This window comes from Cyprinodon tularosa, unplaced genomic scaffold, assembly GCF_016077235.1.
Source record: "Cyprinodon tularosa strain WSP-4 unplaced genomic scaffold, ASM1607723v1 ctg5, whole genome shotgun sequence".
Taxonomy (NCBI): domain Eukaryota; kingdom Metazoa; phylum Chordata; class Actinopteri; order Cyprinodontiformes; family Cyprinodontidae; genus Cyprinodon; species Cyprinodon tularosa.
In genome coordinates, this window is record NW_024039229.1 from 1,793,117 (window position 1) to 1,803,309 (window position 10,193).

The 10,193-nt window shown below is 35.2% G+C and overlaps 1 pseudogene; it reads right to left on the reverse strand.

Moving 5' to 3' along the window:
- Positions 1-690: 690 nt before the first annotated feature.
- LOC119795005 lies at positions 691-3,993 on the reverse strand (annotated as a pseudogene).
- Positions 3,994-10,193: the final 6,200 nt, after the last annotated feature.

Genomic DNA, 10,193 nt, shown 5'->3' on the forward strand with positions numbered 1-10,193 from the left:
ATCTTCTTGGCCAATTTATGGAACTGTTGCCATATCCTGAACCTTTATCATGTGTTGTACTTCATATAGGGCCCACCCAGATATTGTTGCTTACAGGCCTATTGTTGTGTTGGTATGCCATTAGATATGGGAATGTGTGGAATATGATCTCTATTTTAATCATAATTCTGGCTGTAGCATATTGAATTAGCTGAAGGCTTTTAAATACAGTTTGCGGACTTCCTGATAATAAAGAAATACAAAAGTCCAGCCTTGAAGTAATAAGTGCATGGACTAGTTTTGTACAGTATCACTCTTTCACAAAATATGTCAAACTATTGCGATATTCCAGAGACGAAAGAGGGAAATCCTAGGAACCTGTTTGTCAAACCTTGTGTTATTCAAAAACAAAGCAGTTCATTGTTTCATTTTTTTTCTTTTTTTCTACATCTCGATGGGACTTTCCAGAGCTTTGCAGTCAAGCCAACTTACCATTTTAAGTTCCTTTTACCTTAATACTTTTTTTTTCAGGGAGGTGAAAACTGACATGGATAAATATTTGTTGTGATTGTTGCCACAAATAAGAAAGTGGTACAATGCTAGACAGAAGTAACAATAGCAGTATAATATTAAAAAAAACAAACAAACAAAAAACATCGAGGCACCTCTGGTGTCTTCCCCACTCTTTATTGGATAAAGGTAGTCTCTTGTTACAATAGATGACACCGGAACTCTAAAGGAATGCATGGGGAGGAAGTTGCAGCGTGATATGGTCATACACATACATTTATACACATGAAAACCAGGAGCCAGGAACTGAATTCACAAGGAAATATGATTATCACTTTAGTCCAGTTGTTCAGTTTTACTTTACCTCTGAATAAAAAAAAAAATACATGAAACAAACTATATTCACTCCAACATTTCAGCAACCCAAGTGCACCATCACACAATCCCTTAAGCCTGCCCCTACAAATTATTTCTACTTATTTTTATATTAGACAGCCAATAATGCAGATTATTTAAATAGCAACATACAGCTGGAACAGTCCTGTAACCCTGAGCACCTTAGTCTGGTTATTTAATAAATAATTTTTTAGGAAAACCAGAGAAAGCTTCAAGGCAGAGCTTTCCATTAACAGTCCTTAAAGCTTTATCTTACTGGATGGCAGGATCATTTTCTGAGGTAGAGATGCTGTCAGTGGCTGCAAGATACAAAACATGCTGTTAATATGTAGAATATGAAACAGGCTTAATGGTATTTTAAACAGGGGGCAAAAACTAACATGCTAAGAAGCGAGGTCTATTAACATAAGGTAGAGTGTTTTCTACAATGTCTACCGTTATTAAAGGGAAAAATGAATAATTTGATTCAATAATTTGTTTAAATAAACTGATAAACATTAAGATAAGATCTGAGTGGATGTGCTCTCTTCGTCCTCTGGCATGGGAGCTGGCTCGGAGCTCGTCTGCCTGGCTGTGTGTTTCCTGGACGGGGCCGCCTTTTACAGCTGCTTTTTGAACCCCAGTCGGCCTCGGCAGATGGCCGCTCACACTGAGCCTGGTTCTGCTGGAGGTTTCTTCCTGTTAAAAGGGAGTTTTTTCCTCTCCACTGTCGCTACAAGCATGCTTAGTGTGAGGGATTGTATTTGAGTCAATGAGTCGATGCAATCAACTGGTTTTCCTTAAATAGAAAACTTTGTATCAATTTGACTGTATGATCGGGTTGAACTGTAAAGTGCCTTGAGATGACATGTGTTGTGAACTTGGCGCTATATAAATAAACTGGATTGAAAATTGAAATTTAATTGAATGTCATGTAACTACTTATCCACCTCTGTCATCTATTATATTCTTAAAACTTATTTTTGAATGTTACAGCAAACTGTCATTTTCTAATGCTTCTTTAAGTACACAAGTTTGATTTATTAGATAAGGTGACAATGCATTTTAAAGTATCTTACTTTTCCTGCTTTTGGTTGCGAAGAATCCAAAGCCAACGATAATTATGATGATAACACCTGCCATTGCGGCGATGACAGCAATGCCTGTTGTGGTAAATGGACCTGTTCAGGAAACATTAAGCCAGTTGATCTTGGGATTGGTTGATTTATTTTAACAGATATTTCAAACTAGGTTAGATCGATCTATCTATAGAACAATATTTAAAACTAGGCAGCAAATGACAAACTAGAGCAATGACAGAGACATCTGAGCTATGAAAATAAACAAATTTAGTAACAACAACTTGCTTATTCCACTTTCTATAATTTAAGAGCATAATAATGTAGCAAATCAAAAGTGTTCATACCTTCATCTTCTATCACGTTGCTTCTGATTGTTTCTTTCACCAATTTGGTAACAACATAATTTTAAACTCCAGAGAGCTTAAATACACACTCATATCTCTCCCAGTCTTCATGTGGGATTGACAGAACCTGAAGACCAACACTCATCTGGAAGGATCCATCACCATTGGGAAGAATATCTCCATGTTTAACCCCTTCGTGAATCTCCTCTCCATCTTTCCTCCAGAACATATTGCTATTTTCAGGGAAGAAACCCGTTGAATGACATGTGACCGGGGAAGAAGAGTTCTTCTGGAGTAGAAACACTGAGGGTAGAACTAGAAAGGAAGTGTGGAGAGGAGGATTTTGCATCATTATTAGGGCATGCAACTTTATAACGCATCTCATCACACAGTCAACAAAGGAATGACAAAGGCCACAAAAAATATAATAATAATCAAAAGAGACCAGAAGCATGACAAGATGCTTAAAAATGATGCATCCTTAAAATACTAAATTTGTTACCTTTTCTGGTGATGTAGGGTTGCCCATATCTCCAAAACAATTTCAAAAAATTTGGGCAATCCTCTTGGAGCATGGTCTTCCAAAACACGTTACGGCTTTTGTTTTCATTCCACTTCTTCGTAATAGCTGCAGCTTTCGGATTTGTTGCAATCCATGTATCTCTCTTCAAGTCAATTTCAATATAATCTTCCCCATTGTTACCATACAATGCATAACCAACAGATGTATTAGTTTCTTCATCCCATTCACAGCCTACGATCAGCTGAATGATCTCATTTTCTGAGAAATGTAGAACATATTTGACATTACATAGTAGACTGCTGTATAAACAAAATATCAGTTTCTGATAATGATTAGACAGAACTTCCTTGTTTATTTTATACAATTTTCAAGCAACGATTTGCATGATAAAAAAATAGAAATCATGATTGTGCAAAATAAAAGTAATCATACATATATTTTCTTTACAATATATACCTGAGCTCGTTTGGTCATTGAAATCGGCTGTCTCAGCTCTGAATGTCTTTCTATAATTCAAGCACTCCCGGTAATAGGCTTCCCACAGCTGATTGTTTTCCTTTATTAACTCTTTAACCCAGTCATGTCTGATTCTTACTACATCTTCATAAGAGTAGAATGCTATAATCCCCTCCACTACTCCTGTAACTCCATGGACTGGAAAATCAGGTACTCCCGGATAGAGAAAATGGTGAAGGGACATATAATGTTTTTCTGTTGGAAGAAAAAAAAAATTATCTTATTACACATTAAAATGTTGATTACAATCTGTGCAAATGTATACAATTACAAAAAAAAAAGGTAATTTCACCTGCAAAACAAGAAGCTTTATTATAAATAACACCCTTGTTATATTTAAAAGATGCATATCTTTTCACCTTCTGGGTAATAAAAGAAAATCTAATTGTTCATACCGGGTGCCACAGCTCTCCAGAAAACGATGAGCAAAGCCAATCCCTTCATGATTTTGGACGCTATCCACTTCGTCATTTTTGCGCAGCCCTTTTGAAGTAGAAGGAGTTTATGTGTGATTTAGTTGAGAGCTTCCCTTTTTCCACCAAGTAGAGGTTGGTCGATGTGGATAATATTAATTCCAAGTTGGTAGAAGTATTAGTTCAAAACTAGGGTTGAAAGAGCGACAGTTAAAGTTGAGGCCAGTGCAGTCCCTCTATCAGTGTGTCTCCATGTGATTCCTCTGTATGATGCTTACATCATCGGCCCTCCCTGGGGATTCCTCTCTAATGGGGCTGCTCTTTTTCGTTTTAGAGAACCACGCCTTTAACACCATGATATCTTGATGGTGGCATCTGTGCGCATTTTCCCCTGTTGCTCCTTCATGTTAGAAACTTTGGCTTCAACATTAAACAGCAGCAACCCATTTCACAGGATGTGATTGACTGTGATTCTCTAATAATATCCACGTATAGTTCGTTTTAAGATTTTTTCTGTTTCAAAATAAAATCACAAAAGAAAATGTTTATTTTCTTTTTTTGTATTTAGCATCCCCCCCCTTTTTAAAATGCGATAATAATAATAAGATTTTGAACTAATCAAAATTCCATAGTGCTTTATTTTTCCTTTAGCTTTCTTATCTCAAAATAAAATATATTTAAACTTAGACTTACACTGATTTTATTTTGTCATTTTGTATACACAAGTGCAAACAAAAAGAAATTTCTTTAAGAAAAGCTCTCTAGACTATTTCATTTTTTGAAGCGCAGCCTTGATAAGGTACGCAGCAGTGATAAAAAAAACAGTGTGATGAAAAACAGTTATGTAAACATATGACTGTATAGTTACAGTTCTAACATTCATTTCTTTAGTATATATGTAAGAGTTTTACTTTGTAGTGAGAGTGGTTTTCCAAAAACTGAGCCAGAGGCATCACTGGGTTTATGGCAGAGTTGGTCCTTCATAGACTTAGCCCTCATAAGATATTTAAAACAAGAAGACGGTCTGCTCCACATTTCTCAGACAACTAACAATAATCAAAGTTGGTTTATACACAGTGGATATCAGTATTTGAGAAGGATAAATTTTTCTTTCTCTCTGAATAATCAAAACATTTGTTGGAAATATTTTTACTGCTGTTGTCATAAATTTTTAATTACTTTGTTTTTCGAAGGTCTACTTGGGCTGGGTCCTTATGCGTCATGACAGTAGGACATATATGGATTTCCGATTGTAAATTCTGACCGAGCAGGCAGCGCCCTCTGCTGTACGAACAACGATACTACCCACAAAGGCATCAATTAGAGCGGTGTGACATTTGGAGCCAAAGTGAAAATAAAGGTGTAACTTGTAAAGTTGAATTTGTGACTCACAGCCGCAGATTCGTGCAGCTGTATTCATTTGTATTTATGTTAAGGAAAACTAATATATAAAAAAGTGCAGATTTGAATATACATGATTGAATTTTGCACCAATTTTAGATCAACTGGAGCAATACTGAAGACATTTTTTATGTGCAACTCGTAGAAAAACGTGTGTGTACTTGTACTCAAGAATTCAAAGAGATGTAACTTTTTTTTTTTTTTTTATTGTGACATATAAGAAAATGCACAATATCAAAACACCAAAGTTACAAAGCACAAATACTTTTACAACACAACTTCTGGACCTTTCAGAGCAAAACTAAGAAAGTAAGAGGTTTTTGATGTCAAACTTGTAGAACAGTTTTTGACTTGTAGTTGAAAACTGAACAGGTGTAAAAAAAAAGTTACTTTTGAATTTGTTTTTAAATTCTACAATTACGAAATATAATGTAACTCTCTCTGCAACCTTAAATTCCCACTTCAAATTAAAAATTACCTAATTAATTTTATATTGAAACATTTGTAAATTTGTTGTTGATGGTGTTTTAATTATGAATAGGTTTAGTGTGTGCAAGACTGTGACAGCACCTATGATCTCCAAAGTGGCAGGCGACCACAGGGTAATTTTATTTTTTTTCCCAGCGTTTGTTGCAGTTACACTATCACAAGTACAGAACAACGAAATTAACTCTGCATTTAACCCATCCTCTAGAGGAGCAGTGGGCTGCTACTGTGCAGCGCCCAGGGAGCAGTGTGGGGTTAAGGGTCTTTGCTCAGGGAGGCAGAGGAGCATGGGAGTGGAGCTTCATCTCAGAACCTTCCAAGCGCAATGCTCTAACCCAGGGGTCACCAACATGGTGCCCGCGGGCACCAAGGGGCCCTCAAGGACCACAAGGGGTGGCCTTAGAGTCTTCTGAAAATAAAACAACTCAACAGTGAGCTACGTTTGAAGTTTCACTGTATTCTGTTGCTCTTCTTTTTTGAATTGGGTTATAGAGCATTTCATAATTTAATCAGTATTTATATGGCATTTAAGCATTTATAGAGATTTCAAAATGAAAATGTCTAAAAGAAAACTATAAATTTAAAGAAACAATAAAGATATGTATATAATATATGAAGTTTAGGTGAACATTGACCCTTGCCATTCATAGGTCAGTATTGGTAGCCCTTCCTGTGACTCAGTGCCCCTGAATTAGCCCTCAACTGTTGGTGACCGCTGCTCTAACCACTAGGCCACCTCTCCCCAACACAATTTTTTTGTTAAAGCTATTTTTTTTTTTTTTTTTTTTGTAGCTTGTTCTAAAGTTATCAAGGTTTGGTATTTCTGTCTTTAGTTTTCACAGCATCAAATAAAAAAATGTAAAGTGCCTGTCAGGAAGAATCATTGCCAAATTGTCTTGGCCACTGGTTTTTCCACCACAGGGTGGCGCTGCTGCTCTGAGCACAGAACTCGTGAGGATTACTCATACATGCAGGAATCCAGCAAAATACAACTGTGTATAATTTTGACTTAAGTTAAAGTTTAACAAAATGGATATAGTTATAGGCCCTTTAAAACTGAAAAAAAAAAACTTTTTACACTGAAAGTTCAAACTTTTCTTTAATCCAAGGGGTTTTTTGAAACTTACTTTATTATCAAATTTATTAATAATACTATTATCAAATTTCGATGCATACAGCTTTTCAACAGTGAATAAGCAGCTTGGGTTTTTTATAGCTCCAATTTTTTTTCTTTGGTTTAATTTTCTGGTACATTTCTTACAGTTTGTGGAATTACTGGTAATTTAAAGACAACTTCTATGCTAAGGTGTCAATGATTCCACATCCTTGCCATTTGAGGCTCCGCCCCCAGAGGGTTAGAAGATTGAAAATAAAGAGAAATCTTAAACAATTTTATGATCTCAATCTAGTGCCATATAAACACACCTTACTGAAGAAGAAAACCAAAAAGTATTATCAACTCACAAGGAAGTACAATGACTATCACTTCAGCTCAGTTGTTCAGTTTTACTTTAACTTTGAATAAAATGTACCGTTTAATAGCATTCTTGTTCTTCTATCATGCCACATCTTCTGGTAAGATTGTATTTTACATTGAAATATTCTAGCCTCTATTTTTCATTGTTAAGATGTTTGTATAAATATTCATGCAATCTTGTTTTTGGAGTACGGATTCTTGCAAGCATACACTTGATGTGTCAGGCACATCAAGTGTATGTGTATGTAGATGTGTTTTTACTTGTTTTTTTAAATGTTATTGGTCTAAAATTAGTCAGGATGTGGTTAACTCCCCGAAATAAACCACAAATCTTCATGGAGGTTCTTGAAATTTTTTTGATAGATAAACAGTAAGACCGTTAAGGGTCTAAACAGCTTTGCTTTCCCTCCCCCTTTAAAGAAAAAGAAACAAAGTCTTAAGACCAATGTTTGAACCTGAACTTAATTCATTGATTCAAAGTTTATTTTGCTCTTATTGCCAATATATCTGTTTTACTGTGTTTTACATTTGCTTTTCTTGATGCTGCTTGGTGGTCAGTATATTTGCTTAATGCTTATTAAATATACTAAATCTAGTAACATTTGTGTAAAAATAATTCAGTGAAATACCCAAATAACACCCTTTCAGTTTTTATTTTACTCAGATATTACACTGTTGTTTTTTTTAAACTATCAAATGCTGATCCATAACCAAATTACTGATCCCTAATCACATGCTTGCTGAAATCGTTAACTGTCATAGACTATGTATAAGTGGTTCCTGATCAAAACTTTACAAAGAAACAAATGCGACAAACAGGACTCTCCTTCATTGGAAGGAATAACAGACTAAAGATTCTTAAATGCTTTTTCCCCCTGCGACAGGTTTCAGTTAAATCATCCTTGGATACTTTCTTTCATTGAGGGTGACTCTTCTTTTTTACAGGCCACCTACAAGAGATACCTAATTTAACATCAAATCTTATGCAACAGTAGAAAGCTTAATTTGATTTTATTACATTAGTTTATATGAAAGCTGACTGACCTGCTCTGCAACAATCTGAAAGTTTATTGAAATCAACCAGGTCTAATAAAGTTATGCACAGTAGAGGACATACTGGGGATTAAATTACATTTCATCAGATTTTGGGTGCAGAACCTAAACATTTAAGACAGCATTTCACTTATCTACCAAACAAATAATCAAAATGTATAAATAGAAACATTTTCAGACAGATGTTAAAAATGGCTAAGATTAGATAGGTATTTGAGCTATAATAAGAAGGTCCAACAAGTTTAGGTTTGAATATAAAAAAGGGGGATTGGGATCAGAGTCCAGAGGTTAAGTGGGCAGGAAGCAGAAAAGGACACAGAGCCGAGGATTTAAAATAAATATATTAGTGCTGTCAAAATTATCGCGTTATTATCGCGTTAACGCGAGACCATTTTAACGGCGATAATTTTTTTAACGTGAGATTAACGCTATGTGGTTTTATGGTACAATTTTCCAAGTACATCCCGCTGCAGCCTGCGGGAAGGCGGGGCTATTTTCCCCCAGTCTATGCATTTCTCATAGGCTTCGAGAGCGGAGCTCCTCAAGGAAAAAAGACGCTCATACACTGGGTAGCGCTAGTGCCTTTCCTTTAAGCCCCACCACCAACAAACAAGTTGAGTGTCTGGTAACTAGTAGCAACCTGAAATACGCTGAGTAAACAGATTACTGAGGTGAAATGGAATCTGCTACGGCACTCTTGCCGTCTGTGTACGCAACAGGTCGGTATCGTGTGTGTGTGTGTGTGTGTGTGGGTGTGTGTGTGTGTTCTCATTTTTGTTAAGAGGCTGAAAAGTAACTTTCTAGAGTATAGACTACCTCTATCTAGTGATGTCGGTCTATTGATTTTGATGTATTGATTGAAAATTGTTCATTATTACCTTGGTTAATTAACATCTAATGTTAACTCTACTAAATTTTATAGCAGTAGGGTAAAATGCTTGTCTTTGTTCAAAAGACTGTATTAACTGTAAAGACTGTCTTTTACATCAGCCTGTTTTCAGGGCCTTTTGTTTTGCCTACGTATTTGTTATTTTTGGCATAAATCAGTATCTGTGACCTGTTTTCATTTAAAAAAAAGAACATTGGCACAAACCTAGCCTGTATGTATTTTTTTGTATTTCATCGAGAGTATTTAAATGATTTTCAATCAGGAAAAAAATGTGCGATTAAAATGCGATTAATCGCGAGTTAACTCAGGCATTGATGCGATTAATCGCGATTAAAAAATTTAATCGATTGACAGCACTAAAATATATATAAAATATAATGTTATGGATGATGTGACACACATACAGTAGTTGAGAAGAGAGAAGTGTGAAGTCTTTCTCATTCTTTACATTTCCTACATTAATCCTAACAGTTGTTGCTTTTGAATGAACTTTATGCATCTTTTAAAAGGTTTTACTAGTAACAGAGGCTATAAAGTTTTTTATATAGTTTCATGTTGGATTGTTACCACGAGTCCCATGTTAAAATGATTAAAACTGTTCTTCATATTCATTGATTTATAAATATAAATGAATATAAAGATAAATCAGAATATATATATATATATATATATATATATATATATATATATATATATATATATATATATATTTAAATCAGAAAATGTATTGGGATAACCCCATAAAGGTTTCCTTCTGAGAAAGGAGATGTCGAGAAGCGAGAAGTAAGTGAGATTCTTGCCAGCAGCAAAGGTCTTCAATTGGATTGTTTGTTAATATAGCCAAACATTTCTTTGTACCCAAGAATGGAATTTCTTTTAAAGGTATAAACTTCATGTCATGTTTTTCTATTTGGACCCATCTAACCTCACTGTTCTCTGCATGCAGCCAGATCCATATTGATCAGTACTGAAAGGCAAGATAACAGTTCCTAAAGTTAGGTGGGTTAAGTCCTCTCCTTGAATAAGGAGCTTGTAGAATGATTAGTTTAACCCTAGCATTTTTCATTTGCCGTGAAAATGTTGTTATACTTTAAGTTTTTTCAAGAAACTCTTGGGAACATTTACAAAAAGACATTTAAAAAGGT